Raw genomic sequence first — 26,209 nt, forward strand, 5'->3', positions numbered from 1 at the left:
TGTATGTATTCCAATGTATGAATTTATATCCATTTCTTTATCCATTCTCGAGTCTTTGGACATTTGGGTTGCTTCCAGTTTGGGGCTATTATGAATATGCTATGAACGTTCTTTTTTCTTTTAAATTATATTTTATTGATTATGCTGTTACAGTTGTCCCAAATTTACCCCCTTGGCATCCCACACACCCAGCACTCCCCACTCCATCAGTCATTCCCCACCCCTTTGTTCATATACATGGGTCATGCATATAAGTTCTCTGGCTATTTCAATTCCTGTACTGTACTTTACATCCCCATGGCTATTCTGTGACTACCAATTTGAACTTGTTTTTATGTATGATTCTTTTTTAATATATTTTATTGATTATGCTATTACAGTTGTCCCATTTTCCCCCTTCACTCCCCTCCACCCTGTACACCCTCTCTCCCATATCCCCCCTTTAGTCATGTCCATGTGTCATACTTATAAGTTCTTTAGTTTCTACATTTCCCATACTATTCTTACCCTCCCCCTATCTATTTTCAACCTACAATCTATGCTACTTATTCTCTGTACCTTTTCCCCCCTCTCTCCTCCTCCCACTCCCCTGTTGCTAACCCTCCATGTGATCTCCATTTCTGTGGTTCTGTTCCTGTTCTAGTTGTTTGCTTAGTTTCTTTTGGTTTTGCTTTAGGTGTGGTTGTTAATAATTGTGAGTTTGCTGTCCTTTTACTATACATGTTTTTTCTTTATCTTCTTTTCTTAGATAAGTCCCTTTAACATTTCATAAAATAAGGACTTGATGATGATGAACTCCTTGAACTTGACCTTATCTGAGAAGCACTTTATCTGCCCTTCCATTCTAAATGAAAGCTTTGCTGGATAGAGTAATCTGGGATTTAGGTCCTTGTCTTTCATGACTTGGAATATTTCTTTCCAGCCCCTTCTTGCCTGTAAGGTCTCTTTTGAGAAGTCAGCTGACAGTCTGATGGGAACTCCTTTGTAGGTTACTGTCCCCTTATCTCTTGCTGCTTTTAGGATTCTCTCCTTCATTTTTACCTTGGCTAATGTAATTATGATGTGCCTTGGTGTGTTTCTTCTTGGGTCCAACTTCTTTGGGTTAGGGTTAGGGTCTATTTCCTTTGCCAGAATGGGGAAGTTCTCCTTTATTATTTGTTCAAGTAAGTTTTCCACTGGTTGCTTTTCCTCTTCCCCTTCTGGTACCCCTATAATTCAGATGTTGGAACGTTTAAAGATGTCCTGGAGGTTCCTAAGCTTCCTTTCTGGTTCCCAGTTTCCTTTCCATCCCTATTGGTTCTCCGTGCATCTTCCTTCATCTCTTTTATGGTAACCTGCATTTTTTCATCTAATTTGTGCCCAAAATCAACCAATTCTGTGAGCTTCCTGATCACCAGTGTTTTGAACTGTGCATCTGCTAGACTGGCTATCTCTTAGTCACTCAAAAGGATGAGTCCTGGGGCATTGATCTGTTCTTCTGTTTGAGACATGTCTCTCTCTCTTTTTTTTTTTTTGGTCTGGTCGCTCCAGTTACAGTGAGGGGCGGAGCCTTAGGTGCTCACCGAGTCGCTAGATTGTGACGTCATATGTGGGGGCAGGGCGGGGGCGGGGGCGGGGGCGGGGGCGGGGGGGAACAATGGCAGTAGCTCCGTTCTCCTGGGACCTCAGTCCCTTCTCTGTGATCCTGGGTTGCGCGCTCTGCCCTGGTCCACAATCGCCGCCTCACTGGGTCCGCCAGCTGCCGCTTGCGAACTCAGGGTCCACCCGCTGTGATCTTGTGCACCCCAGATGCCTTACGTGCTCCTGGTTGCCTTATGCACCCAGTTCTCCCGGTTCTCCACGCGCCACGACTCACGCCCGGCTGCTCCTCTCTGCCCCTCCTACCAGTCTGGATGAATGGGTCTACTTCAACTTCTTGGCTGTCCGACTTCCATTCAGATAAATTCTCTATCAGTTCTGGGTGTTATTCTGCCTATAAATTGTTGTTGTTCTAATCTTGGTTGTGCATGGAGGTATGGTGCATCCACCTATGCCTCCATCTTGCCGGAAGTCCCAATTTGAACTTCTTAATTCCTTAATTCCCTCACCTCTTCACCCATTCCCCCACACTGTCCTCGCATCAGGTGACCATAAAAATGTTCTCCATATCCATGATTCTGTTTCTGTTCTTCTTGTTTGCTTAGGTTGTTTTTTAGATTCAATTGTTGATAGATTTGCATTTATTGACATTTTATTGTTCACAGTTTTGATCATCTTTTTTTTAAATAAGTTCCTTTAACACTTCATATAATAATGACTTGGTGATGATGAACTCCTTTACTTTTTTTCTTGTCTGGGAAGCTTTGTATCTGCATTTTGATTCTAAATGATAGTTTTGCTGGGTAAAGCAATCTTGGCTGTAGGTCCCTGCTTTTCATGACTTTGAATAGTTCTTGCCAGTCCCTTATAGCCTGCAAAGTTTCTTTTGATAAATCAGTTGACAGTCTTAGGGGAACTCTTTTGTAGGTAACTAATTGCTTTTCTCTTGCTGCATTAAAGATTCTCTCTTTATGTTTAACCTTTGGCATTTTCATTGTGATGTGTCTTGGAGTGGACCTGTTTGCATCCATCTTGTTTAGGACTCCCTGTGCTTTCTGACTAGCATGTCTAGTCCCTTCACCAAATTAGGGAAGTTTTCTTTCATTATTTTTTCAAACAGATTTCCAATTTCTTACTCTTTCTCTTCTCCTTCTGGCACCCCTATGATGTGAATGTTGGACCTCTTGAAGTTGTCCAGAGGCTCCTTACGCTAATCTCATATTTCTGGATTCTTTTTTGTTCTTATTGTTCTGATTGGTTGTGTTTTTGTTTCCATATCATTTCTCTGATTCTCAGCTTCATCCATTCAACTGTTGATTCCCTGTAAATTGTTCCTTATTTCCATTAGTATATCATTCATCTCCGTCTGGGTGTTTTTTATGCTGTTGAGGTATTCACTAAGTTCCTTGAGCAGCCTTATAACCAGTGTTTTGAATTCTGCATCTAATAGATTTCTTATTTCCATTTCATTTAGTTCTTTTTCTGGAGTTTTGATCTGTTCTTTCATTTGGCCCATGTTTCTTAGTCTCCTCATTTTGGCAGCCTCCTGTGTTTGTTTCTATGTATTAGGTACAAACATGACGGCTATGACTCCCTATCTTGGTAGCAGGATCTAATGTAGTAAGTATTCTGTAGAATCCAGTGGCATAGACTCCCCTATCATCCAAACTGGGTACTCAAGGTGCACCCTCTGTGTGGGCTGAGTACACCCTTCTCTTGTAGTAGAGACTTGATTGCTGTTGACAGGTCAATGGGAAAGATTTGGCCAGGCCAGTCAGCTTCAAGGACTTGCTGTGATCACTGAGAACCAATCTCTACCCTCCATGGAGGATCAGCTGTGGAGGTGCAGGGTGGTGGTGTTTCTCCGTGGTCTGCGGCTGTCCAGTATATGTACAGGCTCTGGGGTTTCCTGGGTGGTACAGGCCAAAGTCAGCCACCACCTGAGTTCCACCCAGGGCCACCCTGCATGGACTACAAAGCAATCTGCAGATGGCTGCCACCTGTGCTGGGCTTGGAGTTTCCCAGGTGAAGCCAAACTGTGATCCAGACCTGTCACCCCTTAGCCAGAGGTATAAGGACTAGGGGCTTACTGACACTGGTTGTTGTTTGTTTGAGAGGATGTAGAAAGATGTGAAGCCTGAGCCAAGACCAGCCATTCTTATGGACAGCCACTGTTAACAGGTTGGGTGAGCTGTAAGTTGGGTGGGGCAGAGCCTCTGTGATTCCCCAGGGCAGAGCAAACCATGTGAGCCAGATTGATGGAGTCTCAGATAGGGCCCTTGCCTTCTGGCTCTGTCACTCTGTGGGGAGAGGGCTCTGAAAAGAAACAATGGCCTCTGCCCACCTTTCTCTCCAAGAGAAAGCTGTCTCCCAGCTCTTTCCCCAATGCCAGATAGTTAAGTTCCTCTCTGTATGTCACTGGTGCCTTTTAAGCTGTTACCCCAGTGGTGGGACTCAGAGGGAGTGAGTCTGAGTAAGTCCATGTGTGGGCCCTTTAAGAGGCACTTCTTGGGAATCTGGTAGTTTCTTTCACCAACTCAAACCCCACTGGTTTTTACAACCAGAAGTTAGGGGGGCTTATCTTCCTGGCACTGTAACCCTGGGCTAAGGGGCCTGGTGTGGGGCTGGGATCCCTCGCTCCTGATATATCCCTCCCAAATTTTTACTCACCACAGCCTGTTCTGTGTCTCCATGTCTCCACATCTCCTACCAGTCTGGGTGGATGTGGTTTCTTTAGTTCTGTAGTTGTGTTCCTGTCAGAAATCAAGTTGACTTCCATTCAACTTGATCTCTGACAGTTCTGAGTGATGGTTGTTCTGTAGTTTAGTTGTAATTTTGGTGTGGTTGTGCAAGTAGGTGAGCCATGTTTACCTATGCCTCCATCTTGAATATTCTCATACATGGTTTTTGGTAACAACGTATACACAATTCTGTTTGGTATATATGTAAGAGTAGAATTTGAGGTATAGAGTATTCAGCTTTAGTAGATACTACCAAACAGTTTTCCAAAGTAGTTGTATAAGTTTATACTCCCACCAACAATATATGAAAGTCTAATGGTTCCATGTTCTTTACAACACTTGGTATTCTCTGGCTTTTTAATTTTAGCCACTCTGGTGGATATGTAGATACTTACTGTAGTTTTAATTTTCATTTCCCTGAGAACTTCATTTCATTCCCAATGGAGTGCCGTTTAATATATTTATTGACCATCTGAACATCTTCTGTGTGAAGTGTTTATTCAAGTTTTTTGTATATTGTTTTCTATTGGACTACTTGCCTTTCTCACATTTGTAGTTCTTTATTTGTAGTTCTTTACAATATCTTCTACCCTTTGGCTTGTTCTTTCATTGTCTTAATGGTGTCTTTTGATGATCATAAATTCTTGGTTTTAATATAATCAAGTTTATCAATATTTTCCCTCATAGTTATTGCTTTTGTATATTGTTTAAGCAGTGTTTTGCCTATTCTAAGATTAAACAAGATATTCTCTCGTTTTCCTCTAAGAGCTTTATTGTCTTACCTACCATATTTATATCTACAATGCAACTGGAATTGATTTTTCTAAATGGTTTGAGTAAGGGATCAACACTCATTTTTTTCATATGGATATAAATTAAATCAGCACTTTTTATTGAAAAGATATTCTTTTTCTACTGCATTGGAATGTCATCCTTGTCGTAAATCAAGTGATTATATGAGGGTGTCTCCCTAATCTCTCTAATCTGTTCCATTGGGCCATTTGTTTGTTCTGACAAAAATACCACTCTGTCTTAATTACCATAGCTTTACAATAAGTCTAGACGTCTTACAGTGGAAGTTCTCCCAGCTTTGTTATTACTCTTTATAATTGTCTTGGCTAATTTTGGCCCTTTTCCTTCCATACAAATTTTACAATCAGTTTTTTAATGTCCATTTTAAAAGCCTGTTAGAATTTTGAATGATTTGCATAATTGCATAATTTACAGATACATTTGGGAAAGTTTACACCTTTATAATATTGAGCCATCCCAACTATGAACATGGTATCTACTTGTCTTATTTACTTGTCTTATTTAATTTCTCTCAATACATCTTCTTGTTTTCATACAGAATCTTGTACATCTTGATATTTATTCCTATGATTTTGATTTTTTGAGACTAACTGTAAATGGTATAATTTTTTAAATTTTGCATTCTACTATTTGTTGCTAGTATATAGAAATACAATTGATTTTTATATATTGGCCTTGCATCCAGCAGCCTTGTTAAATTTACTTGTTAGTTCTAAAAGTTTGTCTATAGATTCTTTTGGATTTTATAAATATGCAATCATGTTATCTCCTAATAATGACAGTTTTATTTCTTACTTTCCAATCCACATGCCTTTTACTTCTTTCTCTCACTTTCCTGCAATGACTAGGACTTCTAATATAATGCTAAATAGAAGTGGTTATAGCAGACATCCTAGGAGAAGGTTTTCAACATTCCGCCATTAAGTATGTTTGCTGTAAGTTATTTGTAGGTACTAATTATCAGGTTAAGAAACATCATTTGCTAAAACTTTTTAAAGTCATTAATCAATAATGAATTTTATCAATTTTTCTGCATCTACTCAGATTATTGTATATTTTTCTTTTTTCTGGTATTGTGGGGAATTACCTTGATTTATTTTTAAATGTTAAACTACTCTTGAACTCCTGATTCCTGAAAACTATCCCACTTAGTTATGATGCATAATCCTTTGTATGTATTGTTGAATTCATTCTGATTATATTTGGATTCAGATTCTGTATCTATCCATGAGAAATTGATTTTTAATTTTACTTGTAATGTCTTTGTCAGGTTTGGGTATAAAGGTTTTTCTTGAGGATAAGATGGGACATGTTATTTCTTTTTCTGTTCTCTCAAATAATGTGTAAGATTGATGTTACTTCTTTAATTTTTTATTGAATTTATTGGGGTTACATTGGTTAATAAAATTATATAGGTTTTAGGGGTACAGTTCTATAATACATCATCTGCACATTGCATTGTGTTCACCACCCAAAGTCAAATCTCTTTTCATCACCATTTATCCCCCTTTTACCTTCTCCTACCTCTCCATACCACCAATGATTTCCCTCTCGCAATCACTGTACTACTGTCTATCTATGACGTTATCACTTCTTGTAAATATTTGGAAGACTTCACCTGAAGAGACCATATGGGCCTAGAGAGTTTGTTTGTTTGTTTGTTTGTTGGCAAGGTCTTTAATAACGAATTCAATTCTTTAATAAAGTTTCATTCATATTTTCTATTTCTTGTGTTAGTTTTGGTACATAAGTTTTTCAAGAAATTTGCTTATTCCATCTAAATTGTCAAATCTGTTGGCATAAAACTGTCTATAATATCCTCTTACTAATAATCTATTTTATCTCTGAATTTCTAACTAGTTTTCTAAAAATCTGTCAAATAATAAACCTCTTATAAAATATGATATGCTACCTATATCATATGTGAATTTAATTTCATCAGTCACTCAAAACTATGTATTGGTTCAAACTATGATCCAAGAACTATTCCAGCTCTAGGAATATGGCATTAAATAAGATGACATTCTTGCTTCATGAAGCTTGCATTTAGTAAACAAAACAGACAATAAACAACATAGTGATAAATGTTGTGAAGAATACAGTAGGGTAAGAGTCTGGGATAGAAGAAAAGAAAGGACTATTTTTATACAATAGTCAGAGAAGGCCACTTTGAGGAGATCATATCTACATAGTTTAATTATAATTATTAATATACTCCCCTCTCTGGTAATAAAAGGATCCTAGAATCCTCTTGATTATTTCTACCTCCTTTCTTAACTTATATGCTATTGTTGTCTTATTTTCAATTCTATATATTTTAACCCATAAGATATTAAAAATTTTTTTTACACTTCATTGTTTATCTACATCTATATTTACCCACATGTCCACCTGTTTTTAAAATCCTTCATTCCTGCTCTGGCTGGTATGGCTCAGTGGATTGAGCACTGGCCTGTGAAGAAAAAGGTCCTAGGTTTGATTCCTGGTCAGGGAACATTCCCAGGTTTGGGGCCAAGCAGCTAATCGATGTTATTCTCACACATTAGTGTGTCTGTCCTTCTCCTTCCCTTCCCTTCTCTCTAAAAGTAAATAAATAAAAGTCTTTTAAAAAAAAATCCTTCATTCCTTATTGTGTCTCAGCTTTTTCAATCTGGACTCACTTTCTTTCTGCCTAAAGTGTATCAGTTAAGATTTCTGTTAGTGAAGCAACTAACGTGGTGGCAAACTCCATCTTCTTTCTATGAGAATGTCTCTCTGTTTCCATTTTCTCTGTGCATACAATTCTAGGTTGTCAGTTATCTCATTACAGATATCACTCCACTGTCTCCTGGTTCCTATTGTTGGTGTCGAGACCTGTGCAAATCGCTCTTTTCAAGGTAATTTGTCTCTTTTTCTGGCTGGTTTTAGGATCTTCTCATTGTCTTTGGTGCTCTCAGCATGCCTTCAATTCTAGAAAAAAAATCTAAGTCATTATATCTTCAAATAATTGCTTCTGACCCATTCCTTCTTTCCTTTCCTTTTTGAACTCCAATTAGATGCATGTTAGTTAGAACTTCTACTCTACCCTCTATGTCTTTTCACTGCTCTTCCATGGTTTCTATCTTTTTGATTCCCTAGGCAGCATTCTGGATAATTTCTGATAACTTATCCAATTCACTAGTCTCTCTTCGACTTTGTCTTATATGCTGTCTAATGGTAAACATTTAAATTTTTGAATTTCAGTTTTGTATTTTTATTTTTAGAATATCTATTTGGTCTTTTTCAAATCTGCCAGCCACTTTTAATTGTTACCCATCTCTGAAGATCTTTACAAGCTTGCCTTTATGTTCTATGAACATCAGAAACATATTTATTTGTCTCTGATATTTAAATACATAAAGAAATTGTGAATCTGTCTCTTTCTGTTTCTTGCTTCTGCCGGTTCTCTCATCCTGTTTTGTTTCCTCCTCTGCTCTGTTCATTCTGACTGTACTGCTCATTGGCCCTGGAAAATTAGGAAGATGCTTTCCTCCACAGAAGATTCATCTTTGATTCTGCCAGGTATTGGGGGAGGGGAGAGCAGGGTGCAAGAGCAATCTGGAAGTACCTAAAACCCAATTCATGGCTTGTGGTTCCCTAGATCAAGATGTTATAAAACCATCCAGTGGCCACAACTTGCCTTCTTTTTCCTCTCACCCTGCTCAGTACCTGAGAAACCTTCCTTCTGTCCCTTAGGGGTGGGGAGACACAGTTTTACTGCTGGTTCACCTTTACCCCCAGTAGTTCTAGCTTTAGACAAAGAGAGTCTCTTATGAGACTTTCCAACTTGGGCAAGTCATGAACTTTGACTTCTAACCTCCTTGTCCTGCAAGGCTGCCAAAACCAAATTCCGTGTTTATTAGGATCAACAATGCTCCTTGGGCAAAAGTAACTTAAGTGTTCTAGTGATCTGAACATCTGTCTAGTTTACCCTTGACCATAGATTTGGGGCTAGTTGTTCTTTATTCTCTTCTCAGTTGTTTAGTGCATTTAAGGAAATTTAAAAATATACATCCAACATTTTGATATTTTTCAGTGGGAACTTTGGTCCAAATAACCTTGCCTACCATTATCAGACAGAGAAGTCTACCATTTCCTTTCTTTAGTAGCATGGAATAATTTGTTTTCCTTGCAACTGTTTGCATGAGGCTCCTCTTGGCAGGCAAGGGGAGAATGGCCATACGCTTTCAGTTTTCATGACCCAAAGGCTCTCTTTCTCCCAGCTAGCACAGAGACAGAACATGTCCTACAAATAAGGCAGCTTATAAAGCAGCTGTGAGTCTTTTTACAACCCCTGTTCTTTTGCTTCTTTGAGTCAAACTGCATCCAGGAGGGTTTCTTCCACCAGCTGTACATCCAGTTCCCACACTTTTCCCCTTAAATAATGTGTCTCTTCTGGGACTTTCTGAGACCTGCTGCTGCTGGGCTCTCTCACCATCTCCGTGCTGTGTCTCTCCATGTGCTCTGCATGGCCTTCACCTGATTGCATTTATTTGGGACAGTTTCTACAAACATTTTGATGTCTCTGGACTAAATGTATCTCTTAATTTTGTTGTAAATTGAGTTTGCAAGGTTTTAGTTATTTTTTTTTACCTTCCTTGTTGCTTTTGAATGTTTTCCAGGAAGAGAATGGGAAATGCTAACTACTACAGCAATGTTTACACATGTCCTCAAGGGATGGAATCATTCTGACTCCTCTCTCTTTTTAAATCTTCACCTGAGGATATGTTTATTGATTTTAGAGGGAGAGGAAGCAGGGGCTGGAGAGAGAGAGCAGTATCGATGTGAGAGAGAAACATCAATCAGTTGCCTCCCGTATGCGCCCCTACTAAGGATCTTTTAGTGTACAGGATAATACTCCAATCAACTGAGCCACCGGCCAGGGCTTGATTCCTCTTGTTCTCACATCCAATATCAAATGCATCATCAAATCCTGTTAACACTATATTTAAAATATATTCAGAACTTGTCCACTTCCCATCGCCTCCACCTCTGCCCTAGTCTAAGTCATCACTGAATTTTATAAGGACCATTACATAGCCTCAGAGTTACTTGTCCTACATACATGTGAGCCACCTTACAGTCTATTCTCCATACAGCATTTTCACTTTTTAAAATAGAAGCCAGATCATGTCACCTGTGCTCAAAAGCTTCCAATGGTTTCCTATCTCACTAGAATAAAATCCAAAGTCTTTAACACAGCCATGAGGTCCTACATTCCTTCCTCCTCCCCCTCTTCCATTGCATCCCAGCCACAGTCTCCTTCTTGCTGCTCTTCAAAAAGGTAAAGCATATTACCACCTCAGGGCCTTTGCACTTGCTAAACCCTCTGTAGGGAATGCTATACCCTTAGGTTTCTTTATGGCTCACTTCACACTTCATTCACATCTCTGCTCAACTATATTTTTATCAAGAGGCATTCCTTAAAAAACCTCTCTAACATAACATCACTCCCCCCTACATCCACTCTGTGTCTCTTTCCCCAGTTTATTTTTCCTCTTGGCATTTATGATCACTTTACATATTTTATATTTATTTGCTTTTTTGTCTGGAGTTGTCTGTTTTCCCCCACCAAAGTATAAGGTCTGTGAGAAGAGAACCTTTGTCTGTTTTTGTTCACTGATGTACCACAGTACCTAGAATTACAGTAAGCACATAATAAAGTCACTGAATGAATGCCATGACTACAGAGGAGCTCAATTGCAGGAAGTACAGCAAAAGTAGAATCTAGGTAGAGTCCTCCCTCTCTGCTGCCACATGGTCTCTCACCTACCTGCTGCGAAGCTTCTTTCCCCCATCACCATCGTCAGCCTGAATCTACAGTCCTTCCTGCCTGAGACTCCTCAGCTCACTGATTCAGTGTCCAACTCCCAAGCATCAGATTATTCTGCCTCAGTCCAAGAACCCATCCAAAGTCCAAACAGCCATTTCTTGGGGCTAGAAGTGGGTAACGTGGATGTGTCTTTTCACATGCCAAGTACAGTCTCCAGTCTCTCTACAAAGGAAAAAATACTGGAGAGCTTTGACTTAAATACAGAACAAGCCTTCACGAATCCATCTCTGACATTGGCAGAGAGAATATGCATAACTCCTGTGAGGGTACCGCTCACTCAAATGCCTTCAGAGTCCTGGCAAGTCATCTGAATGAATGAAGGGGGCAGAGAGGTAAAGACAGAAAACAAGGGAGCCTCTCCTGTATCTTAGCCACTCACCAAGGACTGCCAAGCAAGAACGTGGGCCCAGTGCTGCACAATCTTTGGATGGTTGAAAAGGAGCCAAGAAATTTGAAAATTTGGAAATTTTTGTGTGAAATCTCCCACTTTTAAAATGATGACAACTCATGGACAACAGGGCAGTGACTGCTGGGGGAGAGGGTATAAGGAAATTAAATGGTAATGGGCAAAATATAGTAAACATTATATATTTTAAAAAATAACAAAATTAGAAAGTTAAACAATAAAATGATGACAACTCATACAATTTTTTAAAAAAACAGAATACTGCACAGATCAAATATAACACATCTGCTGACCAAATCTGGCTCAGATTTACCAGTGTGCAATTCTGTTTCACACAGTCAGCTCAAAAATAGGACACAGGTAATTTATCACACTCCGAAGCAATGTTTCCCAGGGGGTTCAATGTGAAGATTTCATTAGCTGGAGTAACCAGAGCTCCCAGTCCCCTTTCACGGCACCTGCCCCCATCTTCTCTACCAGTCCCAGTACAAACTCCCACCAACTTTTAACCATGTGAGACAAGTCTTAGTGGAAAGCCTTGGACTTTGTAATCAAACAAATCTGGGTTAAAAACCAATGGTACCTCCTAGAATTCCTTAATCTCCCTAAACCTCAGTGTCCTCATCTGCAAAATGGGAATACAGCAGGTTCTTAAATAAGATTGCTTCATTCAACGTTGTTTTGCTATAATGCTGATGAAGGGAAAAATCAATTCCCAGCCGGGGCCACTGTCTGTGTGTGGAGTTGGCGCATCCTCCTCATGTCTGGGAGGGTTTTCTCCCGGTGCTTGGGTTTCCTCCCACATCCTAAAGATGTGCACATGAGGTGAACTGACATGTCTACCTTCTCCCAATCTGAGTGAGTGTGGGTGTAGGTGTGAGCGTACCCTGAGACGGAAGGATATCCTCTCCAGGAAGGGTTCCACCTTGCACCATGAAATGTCAAAATAAGCTCTGCCACACATGACCTTGGCCTGGAATAAGCAGGTTGGAAAATTAACATCTTACTTGTTTTTATTAATCTTTCTTAAGTGTATGTATAGCTCCCATTTATTTCAATGTGTAGTATTAGAAGTGCTAGGGGTCTTTATTTAGAAGTCTGGTGATATTTTTGTGACCACAAATATGCTCTACAAACTTAACTCTTGTTTATATCAATTAACCTATGATAAAACTGGTTTCATTATACATTGTTTCTCATGAAGTCAGAGCTTCCAAGAACCTCTCGAAGTACTTGCTGTACCTAGAAGGGCTCTAGGGAATAGAGTTAATGTAAATAAAGTGTCTGGTACAGGCACAGAGTAGATGGCTACAATGAACAGATGAGGAGCTGCCTTCCCCCACTGAAAGGCGTGATACCTGAAAATCTATGAGTGTGATACAAAATGTTCATAGCAAGCTAATGCCACCTAAAGCTCCCTGTGGAATAAGGAGGAGGCAAAAATACATTTAGTAAATAAAATACAGATGGGAAGTACAGCTGTTCAGGAGCCCAGGTCTTCACATGAATGCAATTGCTTGTGAGCTTAGTCCAGAATGTCTATGTTTGTAGAAATCAGCACTAATTAATATTCATAGACATCAATAATCTGATTATTCAAGAAATCTCTCAACTTTTGAAGCCAGTTTTTGTATGCATATTACAACCAACACTGAGTCAAGAAAATGCATCCCAATCCTCCAATGGCCTAAAAATAAATTAGTTCCGGGGGCTCAAGGGACACAGGTAGGAAAAGAAAACCCTCTTTGTGAAGAGTACACTGCATTGCCATCTCTGTCTGGTGTGGGTTGCCAGTGGCAACAACAGGACGGCCCTACCTCCTCTAACAGAAGGAGCACTGCTGGGAAAGAGAATCCACAAGCACTGGCAGCAATGCCTCTCTCTCCCACCCCTCCGCTGCTCTGTCCTTTCCAGGGAGGAGGCAGTCAGTGAAGACCCATCAGACCTGCACCAGGAGGCCAGACAGAGCACTTGGCTTCTTACCACACAGCACATGCCTGGAGGGTCTTGAAACAGGAAAGGGGTCATGGTCAAAGGAAACTCACGAACAATGCTCCCTCCTGGAACTAAGAGGACCCTGCACTGCAGAGCCCAGAAACATTTCTACCAGCAGACAACTCTAAGTAGGCTTTTTTACCTGTGAAGCTTTTAAAAAAAAAGAAGAAGAAAATGAAGAAAAAGAAACTTGTCTCTGATCCCCTGCACTTTCCCACCAAGAAAAAGGGTGGAGCCCCCAGTCCCAGGTCTGCTCAGGCCTGTTCTTATGTCTCAGGCCCTTGTGGCTGTTATGATCATCCAGGCCCGTCACCAGTTTTCCTCCAGGGAGACCCAAGCATGAGAAAATCCCATATCTCCTTCACTGCCAAGTCTCTCATAGTTGGCAGGCAATCGGTAATTATTTAAGCTAATTTCTAGGTTTAAAAAGAGAGAAGGGAGCCTAAGATGAGCAGGATACAGAAAGAGATCAGCCAGGAGCTGACAATCATTGAAGCTGGGCATTGGATAAATAAAGGTTCGTTAAACTCTTCTTGATTTTTGTATATGCTTAAATTTTTCCATAATAGAAAAGCTTTTGAAGAAGGATTGGGGAGGACACAGATACAACCTGAATATAAAACCAAGCGTTCTTCACTCTCCACTCTGTGCATGGACACAGAAATGGTCAGATCTGGGAAATGCTCTGACCAACAGCCTAGAAGGTTCGTGCACTCCCAGAGCAGATATTCTAAGCATGACACTCAGTGTCCCCGACAAAATCACCTTTGAAAAATTCCCTAGAACTTTGCAAAATTATTCTGGCAGGACCAAACTTCCCTTCTTGGCCTACAAACCCTTCTGCTTCCACAAACTACCCTAAGCCTCGTCCCACTGCAAGGACCTCAACTTCCTGTTCCAAACGACTGTGTTGAGCAATCCAGTTATTGAAATAGCTCCTGGGTGGCAGCCACACTCAGCAGCTTGTGGGGTCTTCCTCCTGGGTGTCAGAAGTGAGGATGCTGTTCTCTCTTTCAAGGCATCAAAAAATACTTTAGATTTCCTTCTTCTTCCTCTTCCCTTAAACTTCACTTTGCTCCTAATAACAAATTGTTTTATCATCTACCGCCCACCCCCCACCCCCCCACACCCCCCACCCCCGGCTCCGGAAGCTGTGAAAACCCACAATGTTTCCAAACACTGCCAAACGTTCCCTAGGAGGGAAAGTTTCCTGTTTCAGAAGCACTGGCCTATAAGATATTGAAAAATCAAGATCAATATTGTCCTGTCAAAAAAAAAAAACCCTGAGATTATACAGCTTATTTCCCTATATGCTATTAGATAATATATTTCAACTTATGAATTTATAAATATGAATATTAAGAAATGTTGCATCCTAAGTCAGAAACACAAAAAATAAGAGAAAAATGAACTTACAACACTTGCAACTTTTTTTCTGCCTTTGTGGTTTCCTGGGTAAGTCTTGTTTCCTTCAAATTATCCTGTTTTCCTGTCAGTGGGGTAATCATTTCAGCCCAGGCCCTCTTTGAAGAGCCATACAATCTGCATTGGAAGGAAAAACTTCTAATGACTTTCCAAGCACTCCCTATGAAAGGTGCCAGCCCTCCGGCACTTATGTAACAGGTGTCACCGGAAAATAGAATCTCCCAGAAGAAGATTTCCCAACAAAATCAGAAAAAAAGCACTGCCAAGGTGTCCTCCTGGTACAATTTCAAATAACACCAGATTCCCAATGTGATGAAGAAGCTTAATGCAGGCTAAAGGAGCCGGTATAAGAGGTTGTAACACCCCAGGGAAAATACTCTTATATTTCTTCATAAGGCAAAGGGAATTTCCTACTATATTTAAATGCTTCATTCCCTTTTTGAGAAGAAACAAATTTTGTCTTCTGGCCTGCAGAGGCCTTACATTAGCCACAGTCTATTATCAACTCTGGGGGATAATATGTACATAACTGACTCTCCTCCCACCCCATCAGACCCTCAGCTCCACTCAGTGGTGCTCCCAACACCCCTCTCACCCCAGGGAGATGCTGACTCGCCCCTCCTCTCTGATGCTTGTGGACAGGGGTGCAGGAGAGTCTATCCTTTGGGTCCATTCCTTCCTCCACAATCCCATGCCACCACCTGTCTCAGTCTGGATCACCTCAATCCTAGATTCTGGCCAAGGCCTCCTAACTGGTCTCCCTGGTTCAGTGATTCCCCCTTAATCCAGGTTTCACGTCGATGGTGATCTTTGAAGAGCACAAGCCTAAAGGGCTCAGAATCCTTCTGCAGTTTCCCATTCCCTATCGCCAAGTACAACCCCAGCTTCTTTGGTGCACAGATATGGGAAGCACACCCACCAAATGTTTGGTCCAGAAGGTGTCCCAGCAAGAGTGGGATGAGTGCTGACTGGGACGGGTGCACACACAGGGGATTTACTTACTAGAAAGATGGTGGAGGGAGAAAAGAGGAGGAGGGTACTGAATCCAGCGACCCTAAAATTTCCTTTCAACTTTGACTTTGCATGATTCTTGGAACTCCTGGGTCTGCCATTCAGATCCTGCCCTCCTCTGACCCCTAGCCTTCTGCAAAGTGATGCCAAATGGTCCCTCACAAATGCTCCTCACGTAGCCCTGCATGTGGTTACCCCACTTTTATAGGATGACTTCTTCTTGGGTTGTCTTTTTTTTTAATTAAAAAAGGAACAATGCTGGTGGCAACAGAATAAAATAATACTGAAGTGTTTAAGATGATATCTCTCAACCACTGCACTCCCAAAGTCACGACTGGCAGTATAGGGTGAATGGCTTCTGGTCCTTCTCCATGACACATGTGCAAGGCTGAGTGTGCACACACCCCACTCATTTGACACTTGATCTTATCCTGTGCCTTAGGGAGGAGGAATTCTTACATGCACTGACTCATCTCTCCAGCTCCCCAGGAGGTAAAGGCTAGTTGGTTAACCTGCTTAGATTGCTGTTATTCCACCAACCAGGAAATGGAAGGTAGGGAGATCAGGTATCTCGCTCAAAACCACAGATTAGCTGGTGGCAGAGTTTAGACCAGAACAAAAGCTCCTAACCCAGTGTTTGTTATTACACTGTAAAGCACTCTCCTCTTCCTCACAGTGTTGAATGTAATGCCGAACTGGCAGCAGGTAGAAATAAAATACCTGTTGAAAAACTCATCTACAGAGACAGGACAGCACAATCATTAGGCACTTGGACTCAACTCGGGCTGCCTTGGCTAGAGTCTGGCTGTCCTTTACTTAACTGTGACCCCTGGCTCAAGTAACTGGGCCTCAGTTTCATCATCTGAAACATGGAGTAGTTATGACAACCTTCCTTCAAGCATTGTCAGGAAAATTAGTATCTGTAAAACATCAAAAATAGTGTCTGGTACATGTGCTAAAAATATCACCATCATAGCTCTAATATATACCCCCAAATACAATCCTTCTTAAAACTTAGGCTGGCAAACCAAACTAAATCTTGTTAGCTCTAAACCCTGTCCAAAAAGAAATCAGCATGGGGGAAAATCTCTTACAATATTATTCCAAAAATATTTAAGTGACATAGTGACTAGAACCCTAACTCCCAGGGAGGAATGACCTCATAATGACCTCATAGATCAAAAGCATTGTAACACCTACTGCACCAAAGAATAAAAAACCCTAACAGCCTCTAGTAGTAATTATCTAAGTAAAGCGAGCTGCAAATCTGTTGGAGAATTGCTTTTACCATGATAATATTTCTAGTAAATTGCTGCTTCTTACTAAAAGTACTGGTGTTGCAGAACTGGCATACTAATAGAAAGATTATTATAGAAACACTATTAAAATGAATTAGATATTATTAAAGATTCAACACTGCAACAGAGCCTGATTACAAGAGAGTTCAAGCTGTATTGCTTAATGGGCAGATAAAAGTGCTAATTAAGCTCACTCTTAGAGGATGTCCCTAGGCAGGTCTATAAACTGCAGGTAGCAAGAGGTCTATGGACTAAATGAGGAACCAGTAATTCCTACCCAGTTGGATAGTACTACCGGGACGATGGAGAAAGAACAGAAAGAGTCAAGATTTTCTGCACAGGAGGGGTAGCCTGGTAAAGCATACAAGTATCCAAAGTTATTTGAATCTCAGGGGGTTTTTTCCTTGATTGCTTCAGCAGAAACACCTTTAATCCACCCCTTTGCTTAAGTGAAGAAAACCAAAATAACCCACCATAAACTGGCAACCCTCAATAAACAGCATAAGCAGAGAGGCAGAGAAGACCTTGTCATGGCCAAAGCCTGATCAGGCAACAAGAAGACACCGAATAGCTCTCCCAGCAGCACCTTGGCCAGAAGCATCCTTAAAGTTGCTAAAGGCATTAGCCATGTGTTTCAGGGTCTATTTTGCTTTCTCGCCTTGTTAATTAACTAATCAGGGATGGCAAAGCACCTCACAAATATAAAGTGTCAGGGAAATGCTAAGTAAATTCGCCTACCTGGTCTAAATGTCAATGCTAAATTAGGAAAGGAGGAAGAGCGAAGAGCTGTCCCCAGATTGCAGCAATCCAGGGGCCACGGCTCCCTAGCGGAGCGGCGGCGAGACCCGGTGTGTCCTGCAGCAACCTCCGGGCCCAGAGCAGGGCTCTCGGCAGGACTTCTGGAAAGGAAACCTGGACCAGGGCCACCCCGGGGCAAAGAGAACGCTACTCATGTAGGCGCATCCTCGCTGCTCAGCCTCCATCTCCCCGCATCTCTGGATGTCAACAAACCCAGATCACAAGTGAAACTTTCCCCGGCCCCGCTGTCGCGCAGGACCTCTGCCCTCTGCCTGGGAGCGCGTCGCGAGAACAGGTGTGGGACCGAGGCTCGAAAGGGGACCCCCGCCTCCAGACCCAGGGATTGTGTAATCGGCGCGGGAGGGGTGCGGGGAGAGCTTGGACCATAACCACGCGGGAATGAGGAGGCTTGGCGCCGGGACCCCGGAGACAGGCGTGGCGCTTGGAAGGGGGGGTGGGGGATGGGAAGACAGTCGTCCCGCCCCCCGGGACCGCCCCCGGGCGGCCAGGGGAGCATTTGGGCTGACACAGCCCGGAGGGGGCGCCCGCGCGACTGAACGATGCCGAGGAGGACGCGAGGTCTCCGCAGCGCGGCCAGCCTTACCTGAGCCCCGGGCCAGCGTGACGGGAGGCGGCTTGGGATGCCAGGGCGGCAGGCAGCGAACAGCAGCGCCGGCAGCCACCGGGGCTACAGAAGGCAAAGAACCGTGGCGGCGGCGGCAGCGGTAGCGGCAGCGGCTGGCGCGGGACTGACAGCCCTAGGCTCCGCCTCCAGGCTTCGGGCCCCGCCCCCTCCGCTGCTGCGCGACTGGCCCCGCCTCCTCCGCCCACCGCCGGGGTCAAGCTGGGTCCACCGACCTGGAGGGCGGGGGTGCTCGCTTCCGATTGGCCCTGGAGACACACGCCCCGCCCACGCCTCGCCCGCTGCCTGGCAGAAGATCAGCGCGTGCGCGGCGGATGCCAAAGGGAATGTAAAAAGCTGACTGCTGGTGTTCGTGGTGTTGGACCGCTAGTATCTGTCCTCCTCCTTTAACCTGGACGGCTGGGAGCCTGGAATGACCTAAGGAACCAGGTGTTAGACTCACGCTCCATGGTAAATTGTTCTTATTCACCTGCGAACCAATCTACGGGAGAAAATAAAACCGGAATGTGACAGGCTCTACACAGAAGGGATCCCAAAACTATGAACTGCAACAGAAAACCTGAAGGATGCGTCCACAAAGGATCTAAGGGTGCTTTATCCACGCACTGGATTTGCCCCCTGGTCACCAAGTGTGGTGCATGTGCGAAGAGTCTAGTATTTGTGAAACGAAGTGAGGACGTTAGGGTATGCCAACAGAGAAAGTGAGTGACCCTGAAGAAAATTGCTCTTCTCCAGCCCCTACCTCTTCCACCCCTGACCCTCTCTGTATCTCCCTCCCCTCCCTCTTCACTGGTCCCCACGGTACCCTCAGCTTGCAAGTCTCTCCAAACTAAGACCCAGCAATTCCACTCCTGAGTATATACCCAAGGTCAAGTCTCTCCAAACTAAGACCCAGCAACTCCACGCCTGAGTGTATACCCAAGGGAATTAGAAACACATATCTACACCAAAATTTGTACACAAATGTTCATAGCATATTCATAATAGCCAAAAGTGGAAATAATCGGAATATTCATTCAATATTCAAATGAATGAACATTCATTTATCCATTGAATATTCAATGGATAAACAAATTATGGTTTAACTATACAAAGGAATATTATCAGACAATAAAAACGAATGAAGTACTGCTACATGCTATAATATGGATGAACGTTGGGAACTAAGTGAAAGCCAGACACAAAAGATCGCATAGTGTATAAGGCCAATTATGAAATGCCCAGAATAGGCAAGTCTAAAGACAAAAAGTAGATTAGGGATTGCCAAGGCTGGGGAAATGGGAAAATGGGGAGTGGCTGCTAATGAATGTTGGGTTTTTTGTGAGGGGAGAGGGTGATGAAAATATTCTGGAGTTAGATGGGAGTGATAATTGAACAACTTTGTTAATATACTAAAAGCCACTGAATAAAATACTTCAAAAGAGTGAATTTTATAATATGTGAATTATATCTTGATTTTTAAAAAATCAAATTACAAAAAAAAAAAAACCCTTAACTCCCTTAACATTGTACCCCTTCCGGCTACTATGCAGCTTCCCAGCCTTCTCGTCCAAGATTCTTACAAGAGTGGCCTACACATTTTTACCGGTACTTCCTCGTCTCTCACTTATATGTACTAGTTCCCTAGAATGGGGCTTCTACCCACAACCGAGCTCAAAACTGCTCTTTCCTTGATCCTGTGGCTTTCTATGACCCTGAACATTCCTCATTCTCCTCCTCTTCTTTTTTTCCTGTTGTTTCACTTTCTTTTCCTTGGCAAGCCAATTTTAAATAGTGCTGTTTTCCATGTCCCCTTACACGGAAAACAGCTTCAAATTCCAATAACCACCTGGCAGCTTGAGTAGGTTTCTCAAACTCACTGTGTCCTAAGCAATTTGTCCTCTCCCCTCTTCTTCCTCTACCTTCTCTCCAGTAGTCATACCTGTTATTGTATGCTAGGACCTGGGAGTAACCCTTGATTCTTCCCTCTTCTAGTTTCAACCACTGATTTTTATCCCGTAAATATCCTTAAATCTCAGTTCTTTTCTGCTCACTCTACCACAGCTATATTCCACAACTCCATCATCTTTTGCCTTTTAATTCCTTCATCTTTTGTCCCCTTCAAATCTAGCTTCCAACCATCTGGTGGGTTGGACACCCATTGCTTTAGGTGACGTGGCCGGCATTCCTCTTTCTTATGGTAGCAACACCCTATTTTATTTTCAGAATCCACCCTCCCTCAGAAGATCTAGTCTTGATGAGACTGCCAATCAAGATACTGACTTTACCTGGCCCAAGCTGGGTGTGCCCTCAAGCTGGGGCAATAAAACATCCTTCATCTGGAATTTGAAGCCTGGGCATGTGGTTGGACCTGATTCTTACAAACCAAGGAGACTGCCAGTCAATTCCTGCTATTTCTGCCCCCAGAAGCTCCTTTCAGAGCCTGGGTTCTGCAGCTTTTCTTTCAGTTTCCTGATTGATCCCCTATCTCTCCAATGTATTCCTTTTTTTTTTTTTTTGGAAGTTAACCAGAGTTGCCTAAAACCATAGAACCTAACTGCAGAGAAATATGTGTAAGGCACAAACCCTGTCTGTCCCTACTTAAAGCTGCTTCCTCTCACCCATAAGATATCCTACAAGCTCTACAACCCTGCCCATACCCGCCTCTCCTGCATCTTCTCTCCTCATTCCCTGCCCTTACATTCTGAATTATTTGGAGTTTCATGGAAACTCACTGTAAGATGTTATGCCTCAGTGTTCATGAGTCCCCTGTGTAGAATATCTTTCCCTGATTTCCCCTGCTAACTTCCGCCATCCTTTAAGGAACTGTCCTCCTTCTGAAAGCCTTCCCTGGCTCTTCCCTGCTCCCAACATGCTGTCACCTGCTGTGTTCTCAAAGCCCTCTATTCTTCCACCTATTATTGAACTTAAGGCCATAGTACTTTACTTATTTAAGTATTTGCCTGTCCACTAAACTTGTATGTTGTTTCTCAAGGACTAAAACCTTTTCCTCATCTGTAGTGCTCAGCACACTGCCTGGCAGGTCTCAGAACCCTTCCTTTCTTCTTCTTTGCCTCTGTAATTCCTGAATAAGAGAAAGGAATCTCATTAAGAGACATTAACAGGCATTTTTCAGAGATATGAAAAACAAAAATTCATGCCTAAGATATCTCAGTTTGTCCAAAAACTGTATTCCAATTCCAGAAAATGTCCCAGAAGACTGACTGCTAAAACCTCAGTAGGACTAAAGGGCACTTATAAATAATATAATTCTCATCTCTGAAATTACTCAGTTTCTCCTGAAAGCCTTCATGGTTTAATGAGATGCAAAATTAGGTAACTCAGACAATCGTACTCATTGTGACTAAATGGCAAGGTGCATTTTGGGTTTTCTCCCCTAGAATATGCCTGGAAGTTTTATGTTATTTCAAGATACTAAAATTTTGTTTTAGAGTTTAGAATTGTTTCATATATATATATATGAATATATATGAATATATATATATATGAAATTTTGTTTTAGAGTTTAGAATTGTTTCATATATATATATGAATATATATATATGTAACTATATATATATTTACAATTACAGTTGACATATAATATTGTATTTGTTTCAGGTGTATAACATAGTGATTAGACATTTATATACCTTATGAAATGATCACCCTGGTAAGTTTAGCACCCATCTGACACTATACATAGCTATTACAATATTATTGACAATATTCTCTATGCTGAACTTTATATCCTGGTGACTGTTTTTATAACTGGCAATTCATACTTCTTAATACCTTCCACAAAGTGTGTTTTTGTACTTATTTATAATCATAGCTCTTGAAGAATAATCTGAATATAAGCAAATCTATTGTTCCCTTTTGGTGTCTAATATATATAGGGTAGGCAAAAGTATGTTCACAGTTGTGATTAATTAAACAGTTTATTCTTGGATTATTTATTAATTATTGTATTGTTTTCCATGTGAACAACTGTAAACCTACTTTTGCTCAGTCCTGTATATTACCTTAAATGGGATTATATAGCCATCCATTAGATAGCTATTCAAATATTGAGTGAGGAGAGCTGGATTTTAGCCCCAGCTTGCTCATAACCAACTGCTTGACCTTGAGTAAGTCATTACCCTTAGACAACTGCAGTCATCCTCCCCAGCATCTATTCCTCCATTGTCCCACCATCAGAACCCCAACATTTCTTTGGAAAACCACTTTTTCTCTGTTCTAGCCCATGTGGTCTTCTATAACCTGACCCCAAATTCCAGGAGCTGAGCCTGATGGGTTTAAAGCAATCACTCTACCCTATTTCTTTGGTTATAGAAATGAATTCAAAGGCATACATGAAGCCCAGTCAAAACAATGAGATTTAAGAAGACATCTACAAGGACTTCTGACAAAAAGAGGATTCCTCTCCCTGCTATCGCTATCAATGATATAAGGTCTAGAATTCATGCAGCCACACGTGACCACAAGGATAGAGACTAGGTTGCCAGTCAGTGGATGAATCCTAATGAAAAGCAAATGGAAAATAAACAGAACCTCAGTTACATTGTTGAACAGTGAGCAGCTAGATCAAGCCACACATGAAGCTGTTGTCCACTATTTTGCAGTTATATGAGCCAATAAATTGTTTTCATTATTAGAGTTTAGTTTATTGTCTATAGCATAAGTACTCCTAATAATAATACTTAACAATCTCTGGGCCTCCACTTTCTCACAAATAAAATGAAGGTAATATGAATAATTTCTAAGAATTCTGCCAAGTCTCACATCCTGGGAGTCTCTGAAGAATAAATATACTCATAAAAATGTAAATGCATTATCACTTACTAGTAAGAACTAGGGAAAATAAGACTCTCTAGTTTAACCCAACTAAAGTAGCCGAAACTTGAAGTGCAAACAGAAATCCTTAATCTTCGGCCTATACCAGGATCTCCACCCTCTCCCTTGTACTTCAGCCTCATGTTCTTACATCCTGATTGTGGGGGAGGGGTGCTCTGAAAGGAAGCATAAAGATGACCCTGCTTTAGAAGACCTTGGATTCTTGTTGCCCATGACCTTAGACCCCTTGTTCAGATTCTGACCTCTTCTCCCCAAACTCTCTGACCTGAGCACTCCCCTGTGCCTTCCATCTCTCCCCTATCTGACCTCTGCATCACATATTTAACTTGCCCACATCCCTTATGTCTGCGTTCCCAGCACTGACCACCTTCAATCAGCTGGAAGTGATGATGTATTAGCCAGCAGCTCCAGAGCACAGATTTGTTTATCTGTAGCAGCAGAGCCTAGAGGAAGGAGACAGGGATGCTTATTTAGTAGAGACTCACTTAATAAGAGAGATTAAGCACCTTAGAAGCCTGAAGGGTTGAGCAAATTGTTAGATACACTGTACTAGCAATTATGTGTGAAAGGTTTCACATACAGGGATATGTAGCCCATTTAAAATAATGCATTTGGACATGCAATTGTAATCAACATCCTAATTTGAAAAAGCATTGCCTGGGTCTCCCTGCCAGGTATTACACTGGGACACTGGAGCCATACCTGAATGCTCTGGGAACCACAGGAGGAAACAATATGGAAAGAATCTGGACTGCTTTCCTGGAAATAGAAATAAAGAGCATGTTGCTGGTTAAATTTGCTCTTGATTCTAGCTTTGCAAGATTCATGGAAGAAGACAGATCTTCAGCAGTGTTTTGATTAATTCACTTAATATTTTATGCCCAGATAATCTTTGCATACAGAAATAACTAAGACAATATTCCTAATTTTCAGGAGTTCAGGAGATGGGGGAGGAAATGGACCTAAACCTGTCAGATTACAGCAGGAAATAGAGCTTGCTTCAGATGGCTTGATGGAAGGACTACTCGCAGAAATGTGGGTAGGGGTGGTGAGGCACCACAGCAAAAAACCATTACCACCCCACAGAAGGAAGAGACCAGCAGAGGAAACTAGAGAGTGGGAACCAATGAGGGGGCTGCCTGGCCACAGATACAGTCAGGCAGAGATTCTGCCAGAAGAATGGCTTCAGAGCAGAGGAGTTGGGGGAAAAGCACCCTGACCTCTATAATGCCTCTGGCACTTCTCCAGTCTCCTGCAAATGCCTATCACTGGCTGACCTGAACAGAAAAGCCACAAGCAATGAAGCCCAGATAATGCAATCGACAGGGATGAGCCTCCCAGGGAAACACCGGAGAATGGATATGGCAGTATAAACAAGGAATAATCAGTTCACTCCACCCCATTCGCCATCCAGCTTCCATTTTTGCCCTTCATTTGAGTAATGAAAATCTCATCCCAAACACAAGGAGATGCAAGTGCCATTAGCTACGATATTATTGCTGGTATATTATTTCAAGTGTCATCCCACCTGGAATCTAAATTTTGAGGTTAGCTACTAAAGGTACTCTTCACATAAAGTAGTAGAGGAAAGGGAGGGGGGAATGAAGAATCAATTAGCATAATATAAATTTGGCTGCTATCGTTTCCCCTTCTGTATCCTGTCATGAGGCCAGAGCTAATGGATTCTTCTTTCACTATCCCTTCTATGTTCACCTTACCTTCTACCAGCACCTCAGCTGGTAGGGAGGCCCAAACCCTCATCTCAAAATAACTGAGCCCCTACAAGTCCTCTCTATTTCAGTTTCCAGCTTTCCACTGAACTTTATTATTGAAATGGAAGTCCTAAGAAGTGGCCCCATGAGTCTCTTGGGTTTAGAACATCGTTTTCTCAGCCCTGTTGTATAGCAGCAACCCAACTTCCCTTTGGTGGTCAGGACAGTGATCCCCTTCTCTTCCTGTTGATTCAATGGCACAAGGAGTCCCAAAATGGCCAGGGGCAAGCTCAGCCTCCAGTTCACCAGAGCCATGGCCGTGTTCCTTGGTAGGAACATTCCTCTCAGGAATCAACACCCAAACCTGTCAAGCCCACAATCATAGAAGTAGAAACAAAAGTCCTATTAAGTGGAGTACTCATTGTAATAGAGGGGCCACTTCTAACTCTTGTCCTTGGTTCCCAGCCCATGTGTTCTCACTATGGAGACAACACCAGACATTGACTGCTGGTTTAAAGCATATACTACATCCTGCAGGAGAGCTCAAAGCCCTGCATGGTATCGTATCCCAGCTGGCCCACTGAACCTTAACTGTAGATACCTGAGAAGCCCTGTGTTAAGATGACAGAGATGCTGTCATTCTTCATCCCTAAGTAATGATATAAAGCAGAGCTATCCACAGAGTTTGGGATTATTATGTATGAGACAAATTCATGCTGGTATTTCTTAAGCCATTCTCATTTGGGGTCTCTTTGTGACATCACTTTAACATTAACTGAGATAGCAATGATGGCTGCTAGCACAGCCCCAACTTGTGCTCTTTTTCCTCTGGGTTGCTGGCAGGGCATTGGGATGAAGAGTGAAGGGAGAAGAGAGCCTCTGACACTCTACCCTGGGCTCAAATGCACCCACGCGCTGCACATTCCCTACCAGGTAGCCCTGGGCCTCGGAAAGCCACCCTGTGCTTCAGTTCCAGGCACTGCCCTTGCTCAGGTGTTCTCTCCCGATGGTGGAGGGGAGAGTGCAAGGACGAAGAGACACTCGGAGGCCAGTAGGACTGCATGAACCTGCTTTGAATCGCTCCCTGCCCCATGCAGTCCCC

General features: G+C 42.1%; 1 protein-coding gene across 3 annotated transcripts in view; it reads right to left on the minus strand.

Annotated features, from left to right (window-relative positions):
- The window catches only part of HIVEP3 (HIVEP zinc finger 3), a 427,770-nt gene extending 407,865 nt beyond the window's left edge, over window positions 1–19,905 (minus strand). For all 3 annotated transcript variants that reach the window (XM_045858485.1, XM_045858482.1, XM_045858484.1), the window contains exon 1: window positions 18,521–19,905. The gene's annotated coding sequence lies outside the window, so the exon portion shown is untranslated. The remainder of the gene's footprint in view (window positions 1–18,520) is intronic.
- Window positions 19,906–26,209: the final 6,304 nt, after the last annotated feature.

The sequence above is a fragment of the Phyllostomus hastatus genome, unplaced genomic scaffold, assembly GCF_019186645.2.
Source record: "Phyllostomus hastatus isolate PE091 unplaced genomic scaffold, TTU_PhHast_1.1 phas_scaffold_182, whole genome shotgun sequence".
In the NCBI taxonomy this organism is placed as follows: domain Eukaryota; kingdom Metazoa; phylum Chordata; class Mammalia; order Chiroptera; family Phyllostomidae; genus Phyllostomus; species Phyllostomus hastatus.